Source organism: Brassica rapa, chromosome A09 (assembly GCF_000309985.2).
Source record: "Brassica rapa cultivar Chiifu-401-42 chromosome A09, CAAS_Brap_v3.01, whole genome shotgun sequence".
Lineage (NCBI taxonomy): Eukaryota > Viridiplantae > Streptophyta > Magnoliopsida > Brassicales > Brassicaceae > Brassica > Brassica rapa.
The window spans coordinates 17,354,939-17,376,122 of NC_024803.2; the positions used below are offsets into that span (position 1 = coordinate 17,354,939).

Consider the following 21,184-nt stretch of genomic DNA (forward strand, 5'->3'; position numbering starts at 1 on the left):
TTGTCGGTAAACTTGTCTATTTGGTCATAACAAGGCCAGAGCTGAGCTATGCGGTTCATGTGCTCTCGCAGGTCATGCAACATCCAAGAGAAGCACACTGGGATGCAGTGGTTCGAGTAATACGATATCTGAAGGGGACACCTGGTCAAGGCATTATGCTGAAAGCCGTAAGTGACCTACGTCTTCGTGTGTTCTGCGATGCAGATTGGGCGGCTTGTCCGAAGTCTCGGCGTTCACTGTCGTCTTTCATCGTGTTGTTAGGTAACTCTCCCATCTCCTGGAAGACAAAGAAACAAGATACGGTGTCTCACTCCTCGGCTGAAGCAGAGTACAGGTCCATGGCAGTGGCGTTACGAGAGCTTAAGTGGCTCAAGCGACTTCTGAAAGACTTGGGTGTTGAACACACTTCGCCAATGCAGATGTTCTGTGACAGCAAGTCAGCATTGTACATCGCAGCAAATCCTGTATTTCATGAGCGTACGAAACACATCGAAGCTGACTGTCACAGTGTTAGAGATGCAGTTCAAGACAAGTCAATCGTGACGCGGCATGTACGCACAACAGAGCAGTTAGCAGACATCGTGACCAAGGCGTTGGGAGCACCTGCTTTTCACTATCTGCTGTCCAAGTTGGGTGTTGAGAACCTCCATGCACCAACTTGAGGGGGAGTGTTAGCGATAGTTATGGGATAATGTTGGATAGAATATACGATACTTGGAGAGTAAGTTAGTTGTTATACGATAAGCACGAGTATATCTCGGATAAGAGAAGATCTATTATGTTGAGATCACATTGTATTGAGTATATATGTACATTCTACGTGATCAATAACACACAGAACATTCTCACCTCTTTCTTCCTTAGTTTACAGAGGCTTTGAATCCTGAATCTGATAGTGTAAAAGCATTAATAAATTTTTAGTCAAATCACTAGAATAAGAGGGCTTCCATATGTACATGTGTGTTTTAGAAACATAATTAAACTGATATTAAAGAAATTCTAAAAAAGCTATCTTTGACCTGATCCTTTTTTTGGTAACCTGCTAAAATTATTAGTCAAAATCATATGTGAAAAAATATTAAAGTAAGTCAATATTGTTTCAACTATAAATACCTGATATATTAAATCGATGAGTAAATAAAGATAAATACAGATCACTGCAAGGAAGAGAAAACAAACTCGTTTAATAAAGATCAAACGTTTTCACCAATTCACTAATCACAGGTATCTATACTATATTAAAAGGGATATATGAGCTCCATTGAGCCTATCCACGTCAGATTAAAAAATCAACCAATGAACAATTTGGTTTTTGCCACGTCACACCGTCTTGGGCAGTGTTTGGGCTGGTTTTTTTTTGATCCGTGAACTGAACTATTTGGCCCAAAAGTCCAGTCCAAGAGAAACCCTAGAACCTGAGACTGGGTCGATGATTTCCTTCCACATCTCCACTTTTGAGCGGATCCTCTATCTCCTAGATCCATCGTTTCCTCTTCTTCAATAGATCATCGATCTCCTAGCTATTCACGAGGAGAAAAGGTTTCTACAAGCATACAACAAAGAAAGGTATCTCTAAGTCAAAGCCTTCTTTCCGGAAAGCCCCTCCGAAACACGCAGCCACCCAAGTTTCTGATGCTATGCAGCAGGAGATGTTGATTTCGCATGGCTTCTTCGATGTCAACGGTACCGTTTACTTGAGATCGTTCTCTCGACTGCACAACTTCGTACACTTCTTCCTCAAATTCGCTTTTAATTGTTTTCACTGAGTCAATGGCGGGTCGTGGTAAAACTCTCGGATCCCGCGTTGCCAAGAAGGCGACGTCTCGGAGCAGCAAAGCCGGTCTCCAATTTCCCGTCGGTCGTATCGCCCGGTTCTTGAAAAACTGCAAGTACGCGTTCGCCGGAGCTCCGGTTTACCTCGCCGCCGTTCTCGAGTACCTTGCTGCGGAGGTAATTTCTCGATTCTTTAGATCTGGTAGGTTCAGTTTAGGATTAATTTGGTTCGGTTCAGGATTTTAAAAGGAGATAAACCGAATCGAAACCAAATAAAATTTGGGTTAGTTTTTCCAATTTCGGTTTCAGGATTTGTCGGTTAAAAGGTTAAGTTCATATTATTTCGGTTAATGCTTATGATATAGTTGGGCTAAAGATATTTGGGCCTCGCTAAGAAACCCATTTAAATGGCCCAATTGAGTATCTTATTTAAGCCTAGAGTTTATCATCTGCAGATTCTGTATATATACACACTTGCCGCGGGAATCGCTTCTCACCGGAGAGATACGTATCGCCGGAACCACCCCGTCGCTTGATTCTCGATTCGGCGGAGAGATACCCTAATTTCCCTTTTATTGTTGAACTCAATCGAAGATAAGGCAATGGTGAAAAGCGAAGTGAAGACCGAGAAGCTTGATGACGACATCACAATCAAAGACCATAAGCACAGTCGTCGCGTGGTTAGCTCCGCCGAGGCCTTAGATAGAAAGTTCAAGAGAACCGTCCTCTGCGTGGCGAAACCGTCTTACCTTCTGAGTCTGCTTGAGCGAAGTAGTACCCGATGCAACTACCTCAAACGGTTGCCGAAGATCCTTAGTGAGCTGCTTCGCCAGAGAAACTGGAGAGAAGCTAGCGGTGTACTTAGCGTCTTGATGCAAGGGACTATGGGAGATGGGTCTCCTTCCATGAACCGCCTCAAATACGAGGTTCTGTCTTTTTCTTTTTCTTTTCCGAAATTGTGTCTGTGTAGGTTCAGTTTAGTTAAACCGTGATTTAGTAAAGCGGTTTTGGGTTTTTGTTGAATTTTTGGATCTATGTAGGTTCTTGAATTGGCTGGAAACGCGGCGAGGGACAACAAGAAGACGAGATGCCACGTCATATCCAGTTGGCTGTGAGGAACGACGAGGAGCTGAGCAAGTTGCTTGGGGATGTGACGATTGCTAACGGATGTGTGATGCCCAACATTCACAACCTTCTTCTTCCCAAGAAGGCTGGTGGTGGTGCTTCCCCGCGTTCCGGTGACGACAAGTAGATTTAGTTATGTGTTTGTGGGGTTTTGACGAGGAGGTTTTAGGTGAATCTCTGTGTACGTTTTAGAGTCTTTTGTAATCCAGTAACAATAATAGTGGAGAGAGTGTCAACAATTCGAAGAACAAGAGTGGAAACATGAAATCATAGATTTTTTTATCTATTTATTTTGTCATTTCTGGTCTGAATAATGAAAGTTGATATTATCTGTTCTTTGCTTCGGTTTGCGATGAATCCGTAAAATTCGAAGAGAATGGTATATACTATGCTCTGTTTGCTGCTTAAAAATTTGACTTCGGAATTTTTTTTTTCTTTTTTTTTTTGTAAAATGCTTTACCTCTGAATTTTTTTCACAGCACGTTTCTACGACCTAACCTCCTTTTTCAATTTTAAAAATAATCTGTTCAAAAGCACTTTCATGAGAAATATTATTAGTACAAATATTATTTATAACTTTTAACAGAATAAATATCTATACTAATACTAAAAAAGATATATGAGTTCTATTAAACCTATCCACGTAAGCATAAAAAACAACCAATAAAAAACCTTCTTAAAAACCTTCTTTTTTTGTAAAGCACTTTCATGAGAAATATTATTAGTACAAATATTATTTATAACTTTTAACAGAATAAATATCTATACTAATACTAAAAAAAGATATATGAGTTCCATTAAACCTATCCACGTAAGCATAAAAAACAACCAATAAAAAACCTTCTTTTTGACACGTAACATTAGGTTTCTTCTTCTTTTCATGTTTGCGACCTTCCCCAATTTTTTTCCAGAAACTTGAAGCGTCTTTCCAATCTCCTCTTCGCATCTCCCTTCACTACTCCTATTTAAAACAGTTTGTCCAATCTTTCATGCGATCAGAATCGCGTTCCTCTATAGGAAAAGAAGATAAAGTCATGGCCATGAAATTTGTTAGATCCACCGGAAATCTTGAATTCTACGGTTCCAAAAGCAAAGAGATTTATCAGGTTTGTGTCTACTCCATTCATTATTCATTCTGCTCAAAATAATTTCATCTGATTCTTTATGGGTGATTCATTGATGTTAGCTTGATTCTTAAAAATAACTGCAAGATCATATCACTGTTTTCCATCCACATAATCTCCTTTCTATTTAAGCAGGGATAAGATCCGAAGGAATGTTAGTTTAGAAGCGTAACCCGTGTTTCGATCCTGTCGGAGCTCCACCGCGACCACCGAGGACCATAGTCAAAAGCGTAACCCGTGTTTCGATCCTGTCGGAGCTCCACCGCGACCACCGAGGACCATAGTCAAAAGCGTAACCCGTGTTTCGATCCTGTCGGAGCTCCACCGCGACCACCGAGGACCATAGTCAAAATTTCATTCGGTTAGTTAGCTTACATATATATATATTTATATATGAATACCTTTCTAAAGATTCAATAAGAATATTGTTTATGTGTGTCAGTGTGTGCGAATTCGAATCATTTTTCTTGATTGGATTGAGTCAGGGGAATAATTTGAAAGAATTGTAATATATATGGCTGACACCTAGATTGAACTGAAAGCTTTTTGGTTTAAAACTTAACTCTTGAATCATTTCCTCGACTTTATATATGCTTTGCTTTTCTGTTGTATGAAATTCTTTGACAGTTACGAATGCTCACCTCAGTTAATGACGGGATTGTCAAGAAAACCTATAAGTAGTCCAAGAAGATCAATTTTACAGTCGTCTAAACTGTTTGTCTGCTTTCAGCTGCAGAAGGGTAAGTGACAATCACTTCTATGGCACCATCTCAGAATGTACTGCCAAGTGGATTCGGCTTAAAAATCTATAAGGTTATCATTCATCAACAAATTTTTATTACTCTTACAGTTTGTATCTCTGCACCATATAAACTGTTTCAGATCACGGTTAACCAGATAATGAACAATTTCAACTGATTAGCAAAAGGAAACTGAAGCATGACTCATGTTTAGAGCTATATATTTTTTTATATGACTGGTATAAGCATCATCCCAAATCTATCTAACAACTGTCATCAAGATCCTGTTTTTTTTTTTTTTGGTTTGTCGGTGACAAATCCATTTTTTAAAGCCTATGTGTCAGTGACTCTCACCGTTTGTAACGATTTGGTGTCATTGTGTGTAGGACTTGAAGTTCTCAACCTTCCACCTGATATCCAAGAGATCCTACAACACTTGAGAATGAGAGTACTGCAAGAACCATTCAGTGGCTCTAAAATCATACATGGGGAAACTATCCGAGCATAAGTTTGGGGCATGTGACTGGTACAGTGTTGCGTCCTCCAGGATATGCACATTCTTGGTGTTCATTCTCTTCTTATTATTTTGATAGAAGGGAACTGACTGCTTTTCCTTTATTAGTGTCGGTGGCTGAAAATCCTTCTAGCTACGGTTGTGAAGTTGATCAGCCTTTTAGATAAGATTGTGACAGGTGCTCAGATGGGAGTTATCAGTCTCATAATGAGAGGTGAGCATATCTTTCTCATGATTGTATTGCAAAACCCTCCTGCAGGGTCCTATTCTTTGAGGGAAAATATATATGGTCCCTTGATCTCCGGTTGGCTTCTCTAACTGCAATCAGGAATTGGTCAGTTCACTTACAGAATGTATGGCTGCAATTTCATATCACTTTATGTGCTGATGTTCTGCCCAAAACTTAGTAAGGCTAATACAAGGCAATGTTTCTTCTTTGCAGGTGTTCTTTACATTAAAAGAAAAAGATTCTGCCGGGGAGATCCAGTTGAGATGGATCACCATAATCTGCAATGCTCCCCATCACTGATTAAAATTTTCCAGAGATCGACTGCCTGATGGAATACTACATAGAAGGATAGGCAAAGCTAAAGATGAAGATTGCAAAGGGTGATGAATGTGGTTAGGATAAAATGTGATAAAGAATAAGATTAGTGGAGTGCTTGAGAGATAAGTGTAATTGTTCAGTTTTGTTACTTTCTGCGACGAAGTTATAAATATCCGTTGCAAACAACTTGAAACTTCTGTTTCCATCTTAATATCAAATGTTTACTAAAAAAATTAAGGAAATTCTTAGGAAAATAGCGACAAAGAAATGAGAACTTATGATGTAATTTGTAATACGAGCTATATTGGAGCAGCTAATTACTGTATAAAAGATTGAGATCTTGTGTGAAAAAAATTAAAGTGATATAGTTGAAGGGCAAAGTAACCGGCTATTTTATTAGACATTTCAATATAAACATATAAGTAATTCTTCAGCTGAATAGTTAATTTAGAGGGAAGGGGAGAGAAGGAATTCTTCAATGTTGATTTGCATCAAGGCACTCAGAGGCAGTCCCGTTCGTGATCGGACCTCCAAGGGTTCGGTTGCCTGTATATACAAGGTACTTTATAATGTACCTCAAATTATGACAAATATAAACATGTGATAATCCTTGCCTGCAAAATATAATATTTGATTATAAAATCCGGTACTTTACTTAAACAATCAAAGTATAACAATCAAATAAACCTCCGGTTTATACAAATATAAAATAATCTTTGTCATTTATAAGTGTATAAAATAGTCTTTAATTGTTAATTAATCAGCTCCAGATACAGTTTATTCTTATTTTGATGTCTCAAAGGTTTATGTTTATAAATGTAAAAAAAATGAAACAATTAAAGATTATACGAATACTCCGGGCGTAGCCCGGAAAAATCCCTAGTTATGTTAACTAGGAGCATAGCCTCCGCGCAAGCGCGGGGTCGGTACATTGTTTATGCGTTGAATAATTATGTGTACGGGGATTTCGTTGTTTGTGTTTTTTACATATGTTTTTATGGCTTAATTAAAATGGTATTGATGAAATATTAGAAGTTACACAGTTTGATTATATTGATGTAAGAATGACCGGTGTATTCATATATGTTAATATTTTCATATCTTTATCTTGTAATGATTTGATCGATCAATAATATTATGAGCTTTTGTATTGAGGAGTGGTTTATGGGGTTGGTGTTTTTGAGAAGCAGTGGTTTATGGGGTTGGTCAGTGTCAAACGTGTTAGTTGTTACATAGTAGACTATAAAGTGAGTGATGCGAAGGATAGACTTTTGGTATTTACTGATACGTATTGTAATTTCACGGTTTTAAAATTAATCATGTGGAGTAATTGTTATTGTGTAAATGTTTAAAACGAAAATACTAACGGTTGAATAATAACATGAAACACGGTTGAATAATAACATGAAACGTGGACTTCTGGTTATCATATGCTTTAGTTAGCAGAGAATTACAAACCAGATCTATACTATTAAAAGGGAAGGAGTCCCAAAAAATCTACTTATGAAAAGTTGTTGGACATATTCACTAAACTTAACTATTTTTTTGGTCTCACCTTATATTTCTCTAACTATACACTAATCAATTATCTTATATTTCTCTAACTATAAAATAACCAATGCTCTTATTTAATACTCAACTTACTATAATACAACAAAGATTTATACATCAATATTATTAATTCAGAATCATTTAAATATTTTACCACTATTTTTCCTTGGAATATTACTTTTGTGCCACTAAACCTATTAAGAAAAACAGATAATTTTATAACTCATTTAATAATCATACAACCCACGATCATTTTTCTTTAACAAAATCAGTTATTATAAAATATTTGGATTTATTGGTAATTAAAGTCTGAACAATACCATACTTTTAATTCATATTAAATGTTTTATGACTCAAACTAACATAAAAACATGATGCAAGTACGGTTAACAGAAAGTTAAAAACATGATACCATTCGACGGTCAAAACATATTAACTTCCAATTACGATTAGAGGAATACTTCACAGTACAACAGTAAGCTTAATTATATTTCAAAATTATAGCTTTTTCTTTGAAAACCTTACTAAGTTATTTTTGTGATGAAAATCTTTTACAACTGGGTTTATTAGGAGAAAGGCTTTTGTATAAATATTTTCTCAGCAAATTATAGCATTTTTAAAATGTTTTTATGTTTAAATAAAATATATTATTTATTTTTAGCATTTATAGGTAACTCAACTATACTCAACTTAATAATAATTTTATTTCTAAAACTCAAAAATTTAATCTTAATATAGTCATTATAAAACCTATAAACTAGAATGTATAACATAAAAAAGTGTAGTTTATTCAATTTTATATCTTAGTAAAATTTATATGAGAAATTTAATCAAATTTTGAAAAATATTATCATGTTATTTTAGATTTTTACCATGTCATCTGGTATAGATTCACGAGTTAATATGGGTTTTAGATTTTAAAGGATTTTAAATAATAGATTTTTATTAAATTGAAACTAGATTATATATGGTGACTGCGTTTACTGGTTTGACTTTGGATACCACTTATTGGTGTTTTGGTTCATTTTAGTGGAAAATTAGACTGAATGTTGAGGACTTATTAAGATATTTTTTTTAATATTTGAAAAAAATGTTTGAGTAATTTGTTTTTATTGGATACTTCAGCTTATAAATAGTATATTTAAGATATTTGGTTATTTAGAAATTACATATAATTAATATTTGTAGGTATATATTTTGTATTTTAAAAATTCAGGTATCTATTTATCTTGATTCTAGATATATATGATATGCTCGATTATTTATAAATTTTGGTTCAAGTTTGGTTTCATTTTTTCAATTTGGTACGGATTGATTATTCGGTTCCGAAAAAAAAAACGGGCAGACGAAGCTTCATCAACTCAGATATTGTTCATGTTCCTAGGACGGAAAATAAACGGGCAGATAGCTTGGCACGTAGTGCTCGGCAACAACCGTCTTTCGTCGTGCACATGGACGCAGAGTTACCACATTGGTTTACAGAGTCTACATGAGTCTGTAAATGTTTGCTGTCAAAAAAAAAAAAAAAAGATTATTCGGTTCCGAATAATATGGCCAAACTTATAAACTATCTTATATAAAAATTTATATTAAAAATTATTAAATTAAAAAAATAAACCTGCGCTTTCTAAACGCGGATCAAAATCTAGTTATAGTGTTAAATAGTAAGCAGATTTCTTAAATGCCAAAGTGATCAGAAAATTTGGAACTCAAATTTAAAAGCTTTATAGTACGCCTCAACCACCTTCATATCTGACGATCTCATCTTCAACAATAAATAAATAAATGTTATTATCAAAAGTTGTTCACAAATAGAAAATAATATTTAGCCACGTATATTATTCAATTTTAGTTGAATGATTGCGTAAAATAAGGGATATGTTTCGTTGGTGATTCCGAGATCCAATCTATTGACTATACAAGCAATGATAATGGCCCAAATCTCACACTTTCAAACTATGAAATTAAAGTTACTAAGCCCAAAGATGGAGGATGCCCAATATACCGCTCCAAGCCTCCACCGCCTCAAGTGATAGGGAAACAGCCACGCATCGTTCATGCAGTTATCCTCTTGACCGTGCGCCGCTGCCTGGTGTGAAAAAGCTAACGACTTCGCCAGTAGATCCTCGATTTACCATGGCTTTGTTGCCGGACCACCAATCTTCACCTGTAAAGGGATGCAGCTTCTCTTTGATCGCCTTCCTCACTCATCATCAACCTTCAACAGCTGGCTGTGATGAGAGCGTTCACGTCTCCGGTGAAGTTAATCGGAAGAACTTCGCCGCCCCACTCAGGATTGATGGCAAGCAGACGCGATATTGCCCTCTTCAAACTCGGTCGACCTAGTTGAGTAGAGATCAGATGGAGTTAAGTGATGCTTAGAGAGCTACCCGAGAATCCAATCTGATAGATTGGAAATTTATTTCTCGACTCAAACAGAAGAAAAATAAAAACCATTGAAGAACGGTTCTGTTTGAATCGAAACACACAACAAAAAAAGTACAAACTCGCTAAGCGAAAGATAAGATCCGACCAAGCATAGATCGCTTGACCAGAACTAAAACAGAAAACAAAAAGATCTGATCTGAAAAATTAAAATATTTCACAAAAGGTTTAGTCTTTTCTCTTTCTCCGTGAAAATAGATGTGAAAGAACAGAGAGAAGAGAAATATTTATAGGCTCTGAATGGTAACTGCGGTTTGAGCAGTGCGGGACAGGCGGTTTAACTGCGGTGCGATTTTAACAGTTATAAAAACGTATAAAATATATGGTATATTTAGAGATTTTTGTTACTGTTAACTGCGGTGCATGGCGTGGCAGTTCGTAACATTCGAAGCCATAGATTTGAATGTGAACGGTTACAGATAATACAACGTTTCAGATATACATAGGAAATATAAGAAATAGAAAATTAGAGATTATGATAAATTAATTATACATTTTTATTTAATTGTAAAGAAGAATTGAATAGTTGTGGGTCCCACTTAACTCAATTGTGTCGACGTATACAGCTTTAGAAGAGAGCAGCAACTCATCTATTATTATATAGACTAGGGTCGGCCCGGCTACGCCCGGATTTTTTGTTTAAAATTTAATTTTGATTATATATTTTGTATATTTATTTAATATTTAAATAGTATAATCTATTAAAAATAAGTAGATATATTATTATAATTTTTTAAATTTTCATTGTTTTTTTTCTTACCAATTTTGAATTTCAGTATCCAAATTTTTTTATTTTTGTTATTGAAAAATATATAAGGTGATAAGCAAAATGAAAAAAAAAAATTAATTAAATTTTACTTATGGTGTTTAATTGGTTGGACTATAGATATGGTTCATTTCACTTGCAACTTTTATAACTTTTGTTTCCAATTACCAAGTAATTTAATGGGCCCTCCCCCTTTAAATCTACAACCTTACTTAATATTTTTTTTTCGAAAATCAGCAGTTTAAATGTTATAATATTTTCTACATAAAAAAACTTAGAGAGCATTAACCATCTGGACCATATTACATGTATTACTTGATCATTTGTGTGTGTACTGTGTATGCTGATGTTATTGTAGACTTAGCTTCTGTTAAGGCATTTGCTAGTGTAGTGTAACCATACTAAACCAAATTTAATTAACAGAATATATATTTTTACTATTGCTAGTCTAGTATAACCATAGTAAACCGGATTTAATAAAAAATATTCTTTATTTTAATTCATATGCATATATTTAACAAACTTAATACACAAATACAAAGTAGCTCCTTTGCTTATATACATAGAGAATTTGAATTGTAATTTTATTTTAAAGTTAAATTCTGGTTTGAAACCAATTTCAATACCATACCAAACAAAATCCAATATGACATCAATTAATCAGAGAGGAAGCTAAAACGAATTAAAAATGGCTTCACACTTCTTTTCAGTTTATCTATTAAATTTTATGTTGTGCCCCTATTTAACACATTGCTTTATTAATTAATGAGTTAAAAATAATGGTAAAAGCTGAAAATTTTGATTAATATATGCATTGAAAAAAAAACACTTATAATGAAACAAACTTTAAACATAAAATAATATTTTATATAAAACGGAAGGAGTATATATTAACACTAAAATATATGGCTTAACAGATTCTATTTAAATTATTTAAATTTGTTTACTGTCAAAGACGATATTGTCGACGCGTAAGTAATCTATGCTTTTGAAGCTCAGATATATTTGTTTAGGATTATGTAAAATGTTTTAAATATTTTTAATTTTCAATTATTTAATTTTCCAGTTTTAATTTAATATTTTGTAGTATTTTCCAAGTGAATAATATTGTTTTAATTTTTTTTTGGCTCAATGTAGTTATTTGTTTTATATTTGAGAAATACAGTTAAATTGTATGAAACCAAAATATTCTCAACTAACAATAAATATAATGAAGATAGATAGAAATTATTTTTTCTTGCTTGTTCTTGAACTCCAATAATTTTTTTAATTTGGGATGATGATTTTTAAAATATATATTTAATATTTTACATGATCCTCATATCGAGTTGTATCGCTGCAGTACCGTGCTTACGTGAGAAAAAAATGAAGCACTGGCCTCGGGCATTTTTTATATATAAAATCATTAACATCTCCATGAGTTAAGTAACATATGAGACCAATGAAAACATGTATATTTAAAGAAACTTCAAAAAAAAAAAAATGAAAACAATTGTCTTTTTTTTATAATGCTGGTTTGTATTTCAAGACAAAGAGTTTGTGGAGCCTCAACTGAGGACTAAACTACAAAAGCTCTATGTACAGTTGACAGTTTTTAAATTGCTTTTTTTTCTAGCTTCGGGCAGCACTTAATGTTGGCACAACCATGTATCGGGTTGTAAAGTATCAAACCTAGAATAGCATACTCGAAGGAGATTCGTCTGTTTGTTACTTCACAACAATCCTTCACAATTGCTTCCAGCGGATAAGACTTGGCACTTGGTACATTTTCTCCCGGTTTGGATGGACCATGTAAACTGAAGAAAAGTTCAAGAATGAGTAATAATCAAAGAGAATTAAAATAATCAAGAGAAATTTGTGTAAAAGATCATTTTAGTTATGGAACAACACACGAAAAAAAAAAACACACACGAATAAAGCAAGAAAACACGCTTATGAGAGGCAAGCATCTCATTTATGTTTGGAACACTACAAACGTAGATTTTTGTAACCATTAGTTGTCCAATTTCTCCTTGCTGAAAAGGAAAAGCATACTAAGAGTGAGTGCTAGATTTCTCTTATTGTTTTAACATTTCATGCAGTATATGAAAACATCACGTGCCAGTTTGCAGTCATATTAATGACTCATCAAACATAGACACTTGTCTTGGCTTTCGTCAATTAATTTTAGAGAAATTAGGTCGTATATACACAGGTTTTGTCGAAATTAGGAGAATACCCCATCCACTGTTAGACTTTTTTTAATACGAGAAAACCCCTACAGACCTACAGCCACACTATCATGTACTCTTATACTAGGTGTCAGAGACTAGGATCATAGCCCCCTATTACACACACAACACTTTTATCAAAAAAGACATCGAGGGTAAATGAAGAGCCATCAATTACAATGTTTAGTAATTATTTGGTTTGTGAAAAGTCACGCTCTCTCATTCCTCTTTTTTCCTGAACCATAAAGAATTTTTTTATATTTTCATTCCAGAGATTTCAGAGATGTTATTAGTCTGTGTAATGGAGGATTTGCAGTTGCCGAAACGCATATTTGCTTACGGGGAAGAACCTGTCGACAAATTTTTTATACTGAACACAAGTAGAAGAGGTTTGAATCCATAATCGATGCTCTAGATCTAGAAGAGGTACACTTTTTGTGGAACACAGCGTTTAGGAAGATCAAATCACAAGCCGAAAAGCCTTCATTCTACAAGCGTTTTGGACAGAGTTTGTTAGCTGCATGCTAAGAGTGAAGAAGAAGTACGATATATGGCTGATGTGATTCCCAAAAAAGAAAAAGAGCGAGATGTCCCACCACCCTCTCCTGTTTCCGTTCGTTACTGTTTTAAACCAACTCATGCTAGAGAGTTAGATGAAGAAGCTGAGGTTAGCAATGTCAAACGTAAATTCCAAGGGAATCAGTAGGTGTCAATAATAATCTTTTTCATTATCCTGTTGAAATATCCGTAATGTTTATATGGTAGAGTAATAGTTATCAAAGTGGATGTAATCTCATAGAGTTCCGCCTAAGATATATAGTATACGTTACTGATCACTAGATTTGCTTATAATCTTTTCAGATACCATATTAAACTATCTTTCAAGTTACTATAGTAGAGGCTAAGGTTACCAATTAAATGTTATCTCGGAAAGTAACCTCTAAGAATACTAGTATACGCTTCATATCATATTGGTTATTACCTCGTTAATAAGTTGTGTGTATTTTGCAGAGTGAGGTGATGTGTATGTGAATGAGGATACTATGCACTCTCCAAAGGACCTGGTCTGGATGATGTAGTGGAGGATGAGGCTGTATACGAGGTTCCCGCAAAAAAATAATTGGTAGGTAAAATGTTATAAAACAGTTCAATTAGTTGATACATGTTTGGTTAGTTGTTATAGAACTTGTTAACACTTTTTAAAATGTTAGTAATATGTTAAATAATAGTTGTCGTTACCTGATAAATAGTATGTTAGATGCTACACACAAGGTTATAGTTAACATATAAAAGATTGGGTATGAAGATTTATATGAAATTTAACATCGATGAACAACATGTGTTAGTTTTAGTTAAAGTAATGTGTTACCGCTAATCATAGTGTTATATATTTTTGCAGCTCTGTCGGACCTATGATCGCAGCAACAAGTCTCTCTTGTAAGACATTGTGTAATTCTTCATGCATCTTGTGAACTAGCAAGTCGTTGGAGAAACTGTTGCTAGTAGACATCTTTAGATTCCTCATGTAGCTTGTGGACAATTATCATATTTGTTTCATATGTATATCACACCAATGTAAATAGTTACCTATATATATATACTAATCTTTTTTACCAAAAAAAAAAATATTAATCTTAATGATACTAGTTAAATACTTGATAGCAGTGCGGTTGTCAATTTTATTATTAACGCATTAACAAAATACCATATATCTAACATTCTATTGTTAACTGCTTACAAGTATAATAAAATTACCCTTAAGACAATGTTAAAATCATTTACTACAATATTTATGTTTCAGCTTTTTCTCTAATTTTGAAATTAATATTGTCTCTAATATATTGCAGTACTATCTTTACTTGGTAGACACTAATTTATTCAATAACCAAGTAAGGTCAATTCATAGCAGTTAACAATGATTAACTTGCAAGTAATACTTCTTAACATAAAAATGATTCAAAATATGCAATGATCTTCAAGCATGTGTAAGCTACTAATTATAAACCTAATCATTAAGAAACCCACTACCAACCCACAATATATCTAACATTCCATTGTTTCCTCCTAACAAGTATCTTATCAGTTAACTTTATAATATGTTACATTACACGTCCAAGATATTATAACAGTTAACTTTGTTATTATCATATGTGAAATATGTTGCTTCGCGAGAGGTTCGGCGGAATCTTAAGCTGTGTTAAATCCTCGAAATAAAATTAATTATCTTTTCTGCTTATTTCGACCTTACTGCTACTGATAGGTAATGCGAGGGTAAAGAGCATGATGAAATTAAAGTATTTATTTAGACATCGTTGTAGGATTCATTGTGAAATCATTGTGACAATACCAGGATAAAAAGATGCTTACTTAAGAAACATTATTAATACACAAAGAGATAAAAGAATAATAGATCAGTTGCTGAAAAGTTATAAGCAAAAAGCCGAGAACATCGACAATCATGGAGGAGAAATGTGAGAGAGGTGAGGAGTAATTTATTAAATAACTACAATTTTGTGGTAGATAAGGAAGAAGATAGCTGGAGACCTACATCTCCCTAGAAAGCTACGAATGTACTATAAAAGATCAAACCAAATCTATCTCTCCCCACCTTTCTAGCTTACGTGTCTCTGCTTTAAGGATATTTTGGGCAAATCATACATAAGTTGCTACAGAGTTCACGGGTTCTTTTTGCTTTCGGGTAGTTCCCTAATTTCGCTTCAACCAAGGTATAATTGGCCAATACTCTCAAATATAGTGCATAGATAATTAGACGCTTATCAAGAAGCATGTATAAGTTGACAAAAAAAAACATGTATATATGGCAAATATTACCTCATTCAAACAACGATGAGCATCAAGTAGTACTGACTCTAGGTTCAACATCGGCTCACCCATCCCCATTGAGAACCACATATGTCACCATGTGCTCGAACACTTCCTCGATACCCAGCACCTAGACATTAAAATTTCCAATTGAAAACTCAAGCCACATTTACACTGTACCAAGAAATCTTCTCACGGGTGTGGATGGTTCCAACAACTAAATCCAGTACAATGATACTCTCTCTCTCTCTCTCTCTCTCTCTCTCTCTCTCTCTCTCTCTCTCTCTCTCTCTCTCTCTCTCTCTCTCTCTCTCTCTCTCTCTCTCTCTCTCTCTCTCTCTCTCTCTCTCTCTCTCTCTCTCTCTCTCTCTCTCTCTCTCTCTCTCTCTCTCTCTCTCTCTCTCTCTCTCTCTCTCTCTCTCTCTCTCTCTCTCTCTCTCTCTCTCTCTCTCTCTCTCTCTCTCTCGCTGACCTTGATACCAAGTGATGACAATTACAATGTTACATTCACAGAGAAACTAAAACAACAAAATAAAAAGTTATTATTTAGTACTACTCAATAGCAAGAAGAATAAGTAAATATAATCAGACCTTTAACAACGCAAGACTAATCACAACCTTGAAAAAGATACACATACTCGAAACAGAAATTGAGAATCTTATAAGATGATAACCCAAGGGTCAGATTAATATCAGAGAGAGGAAGAGAGACTTCAAGCTTACGGGGTCCAGTGAGCCGTGAAAGACCTTTAGTTTTTTGATGCATAAACATACGTCCATTGCCAAACGTTCTTCTTCTGGTTTTCGACAGAGACAAAATGCAGCAGCCCACTGTGAAGAAAGTATTGGAGTGTTTGGAATGTGTTAGTAACTAATCAAGCAGGCCTCATGAACATACTCTAAGATCCTTGCATCATACAGACACTTTGGAATGTCTACCTACGCATATGGCTCTTCATCTTTCTCGAGTGTATCCTTGGAGAATGTTTTGGTTTATCTCTGTGATCAATGCAAGCTAGGGAATTACACCGACAAAAAGAATTAATAAATCACTGGGAAGTATAAATTAACAAAAGAAAAAGCAAAAAGAACAATCACTTACCAATATCAAAGACACGCTAATATCCTTGGATGAAACCAAACATTTTTTTATCGTAGTGATGAGTTCAATCGAAGTTGTTATTTATAGGGGAAGATTCCTTCTGTAATCATGGAGGAGGGATAAAACATGAAGCCATAGCTCTGGAAGGTTTTAGATATGGAGAGGAAGCGCAAACGTCTCATCGTTGCCGTCGCACGAAGAAGAGAAATGAACTTCGTGTCTTCGCTTCAGCCGTATTAGGGTTAGAGGCAAAATACACTTTATCGGACCGGATACACTGTCCTAATTCTCGGTCCAAACCACGCTAACGAAGCCCATGATATGATCAAAACACAGACGCTATGGCTTCAGAAGAGAAGACGAAGAGAAATGGGGAAGAGAAGGAGAGACTCGCGACTTGCCTCCGTAGATCTAGATTTAGGTAGACCACAAAGCCTCAACCGAACTCAAAACCAATTCTAAGCCCATAGGCGAAAACGGAACGAAGCCCAAACCGAGAACGAAATGTTGTGATTGGCCAATTATTTTTATGACGTTGCAGCATAGATTTTGAGGAAATGCTGCTTTAGTATTGTGATTACTAGGTGTTTGGTTCTATTTTATGAATAATCCTGATTTTATATTGTAATAGAATTTGTAAAATTTGATTTTAAATTCTTCATCTATCATGTAATTGTACTTGAAAAATAAATACACAAACCTGTGTATCATGATATATATATATATATATACTCTTTTGAATTTAATATATTTTAATATAATGACAAATCCGTATAACAATACCTGAACACAAAAATATTATATGCAAATTCAAATAAAACTTTAATTTAATGCAAAACTTACAACGCTCATATGTGTATTTTTAATCATAATTAAAACATACAATTTTGAGATACAATACCATGTTAACAACCATTCTGAATTTGGTGATATTTGTGTGTAAGTTGCAATTCAAGACCGGTATTTGGTAAAAGCTGATGGAGAATAACCAAATTATGAATGCGCAACCTAAATTTCTAGGTATAACTGGAAAAAAAATCTGAACTCAAATTTAGCTTTTGATTTATCAGAAATATTTTACTCATAACCATATTTTATGTATTCATATAGGAACTGATGGAACCAATAGATATTTGTACGATCAATTATGGAAGTTATGTGCTTGATCGTTGTTTGAATGCCCTTTGTCAAAAAAAAAAATTGGAGAAGAACTTTATTATTTTCCTCAAGGGCACATAGAGCAGAAAAATGTTTTCTATGAATACATTCACATTATTTATCATATTTTGTTATTATACAAACTTTTTTTACAGTTTTATGACATTATCAGCTTGTAGCATCAGCGAATGATGACTTGTGCCAATTAAAACCAATTTTTGATATTTCTTCAAAAATTCACTGTAATGTTGTTAGTATTAAGCTTAATGTATGTATTTTGGTATTTTATGTTTCTTTTTATAGGAAATATTCATGAGATCAATTGGTTAAAAACTGTACATAATATGGTTTTAATATGTTTTATGCATGGTTGACAAAAAAAAGTGTTCTATACATAATTTCAGGTGGAGACCAATTCAGAAGAAGTTTATGCAAAAGTTTAGTTGTTACCATATTCATCTATAAGTGAGAAATTATATATAATAATACCTCTTCTAATATATTTAAATAATTTTATCAATTTATTTATTTAGGAATTTGAAATCCCTATTCCTAATGACAACAACGAACAAAACATTAACTATTTTACCAAGGTGTTATCTGCTTCGGATACAAGCACACATGGTGTTTCATTTAATATACTGATATTTTCTTTTAATATTTACACCAAACAAATTCATCATTGACTTAAATTGTAAGATTGTATATGATGCTTTGTATTAAACTTTTTGTAGGATATGTCACAGCTACAACCGAGTCAAGAGATAATTGCTAAAGATCTCCATGATCATGTCTGGAAACTTAAACACAAACCTTTAAAGGCAGCTAAGTTCTTATATCAAAATTGTTAGGTAGTGACTACTAATCTTTATTTATCTATAAATTATCAACAAGATCACTACAAAGACATCTTTTCACATCTGGTTAGAATGAGTTTGCAAAAGAAAAAAGTTTGACCGTTGGAGACTATTTTATATTCCTTAGGTATATACATTTTTTTTTCATTTTACATCTCCTTTGTTTCTTAATCTTTTTGTATTTTAAGTATTTTTTAATTCTAGAGGAAAGAATGAGGAATCACGAGTTGGAATGAGAAAGGCAGCTCCTCAACAAAGCAAAATATCATCATTAACAATTTCAAAAGAAAGTATGCACCATGGCTTAATTGCTACTGCGTTGAATGATATTAAAACCAAATGTATCTTCGATGTGTTTTATAAGCCAAAGTAAGGAAAAAATACTTTGTTACTCTACTTAAACATCATGAGAATACTTTATTTAAGCATATTTAATTTATTCTTGATATGATGATACTAGGTCGAGCCAATTTATTGTCAACTGCGACAAATTCATAGATGCAGTGAATACGAAGTTCAATATAGGATCAAGATTTATTATGAAGTTTGAAGGATATGATTTTAATGAAATAACGTAAATTTTTGACACTCATATAATGTTTACATAATTCTAAATATGTTTACTTACAAAAAAATTTTTTACCGCAAAGATATTCTGGGACAATAGTAAAAGTGGAAGATTTTCTATTCATTGGAAGGATTCAGAATGGCAAAGCCTACTAGTAAAAGTTACTTCTAACTAATTTTTTAATATTATTCTAGAATATGATTTCAAAAGAACAATAAGTAAAATCCATGATTTTATTTTTATAGGTACAGTGGGATGAAACTGCAACGATCCTTAGACCTAATAAGGTTTTTCCATGGGAAATCAAGCATTTAATACCTTCATCAATCATTCTCAAAAGTCCGTTTTTTAAATATGCAAACGCCAATGTGAAATAAATGAATTTGGTAAGAGAATATTTTTAATAAGTTATGTTTCTTTTTGGTTTAATTGTCATCATATTTCTATATATAAGTTCAAATATGATGATTCATAGGTTGACTCAAAGCCAAGAAATTGGAGAATCAAGCATAAAATCTTCGAAGAGTCTTCCTCAAGTTAGTTATCATAATGAAACTAATGATTCAAAATTTTCATCTGGCTTGCAAGTGAGCTATGCAGGTTCTGTTATGTCCAGACCAAACTGCAATAAACAAATTGTCCAGTCACCAAAAGAAAATTTAACCACCAATGCATATGATAGATTCAGATTGTTTGGAGTTGATCTAACGACTTCCACCAAAGCAAGAGATGTTTTGCAAGCACTCGACTCATACCAAAAGACTAAAATTTCTGAAATCCTTGAAGAAGAAAATCTTGATCAAATTCAAGCAGTGACATCAGCAACAGAATTCCAAAGGAATGAAATCAGTTCTAATACAAGTAGTATTAAGGTATGAAAAGATCATTCATCTACTTATTCTTTACTTCTTACCCAATTCTCAAATTATTTATTATTATTAGAACATTATAAGACATAGGATTTCGTAAAACTAACCATGTTCGGTTTAAGAAAATATTTGATTTTATATATGGTTGCACTCACGGTTTTATTCTAATACAATAGATATAATATTGATAAGAAACATGTATAACTTTAACAGATTGAGACGGCTATATTTAGTTCACAAACACATTATATGTTTATTGATTAGGTTCACATAGAAGGTGTTGTTAGATCTGTGGATTTAACTGTTTTTGATGGATACAATCACATGATTGTTGAACTAGAAAAACTCTTTAATATCACAGACAGCTGCATATGAAAAGTTAATGGAAACTAACTTTCAAAGATAATGATGCTTGTTGGAGACGATCCCTGGCTGTAAGTTTCCTCTTCCTTCTTTTCTCAATTTTTGGGGAAATAAAAACTTAATGTGATATTTATTTTGTGTAGCAAATTTTGCAACATCGTGAAAGAAATATTCATATGTTCAAAATAGGATACCACAAGATGATGAAATTTAAGAACCAACTAGATTTTGACCCGTACGCCCGTGCGGATGTATTTTTTAAAAAAATATGATGCTATTTGATTTTTATGTCACTATTTAGGATTGAGCAAACAATTCGAATTCGAATAATCGAACCGATCCCAATCTGAATATATAGTACTAAATCTGAACCGAAATTGATTAAATATCCAAATTATTCAAAATTTTGGTATTTGAAGAACTGAAACCTAATCCGATTCGAACCGAAGTATTTTGGGTATCCAAAATACATTTATATACTTGTATATATTAATTATTTTAGATTTAATATATATAAAAACATCCAGAATATATATGATACTTTTAAGTTCGCTTAAATGCTTGAAAATATATACAAATAATCAAACGTAAATATCTTAAATAGTTAAAATATACCCAAAACTCCAAAAATAATTATATAATTATTAAT

General features: G+C 33.5%; 1 long non-coding RNA gene and 1 pseudogene across 1 annotated transcript; one reads left to right on the top strand and one right to left on the bottom strand.

Annotated features, from left to right (window-relative positions):
* Positions 1-875: 875 nt before the first annotated feature.
* Positions 876-8,903, top strand: LOC103839832 (annotated as a pseudogene).
* Positions 8,904-9,186: 283 nt separating this feature from the next.
* On the bottom strand, positions 9,187-21,119 carry LOC117128348. Its single transcript, XR_004451649.1, has 3 exons — positions 16,342-21,119; positions 15,628-15,748; positions 9,187-12,381 (listed from the first exon to the last, which is right to left on the bottom strand). It is a non-coding gene; the product is annotated as an uncharacterized LOC117128348 (long non-coding RNA).
* Between the last annotated feature and the right edge of the window lie 65 nt (positions 21,120-21,184).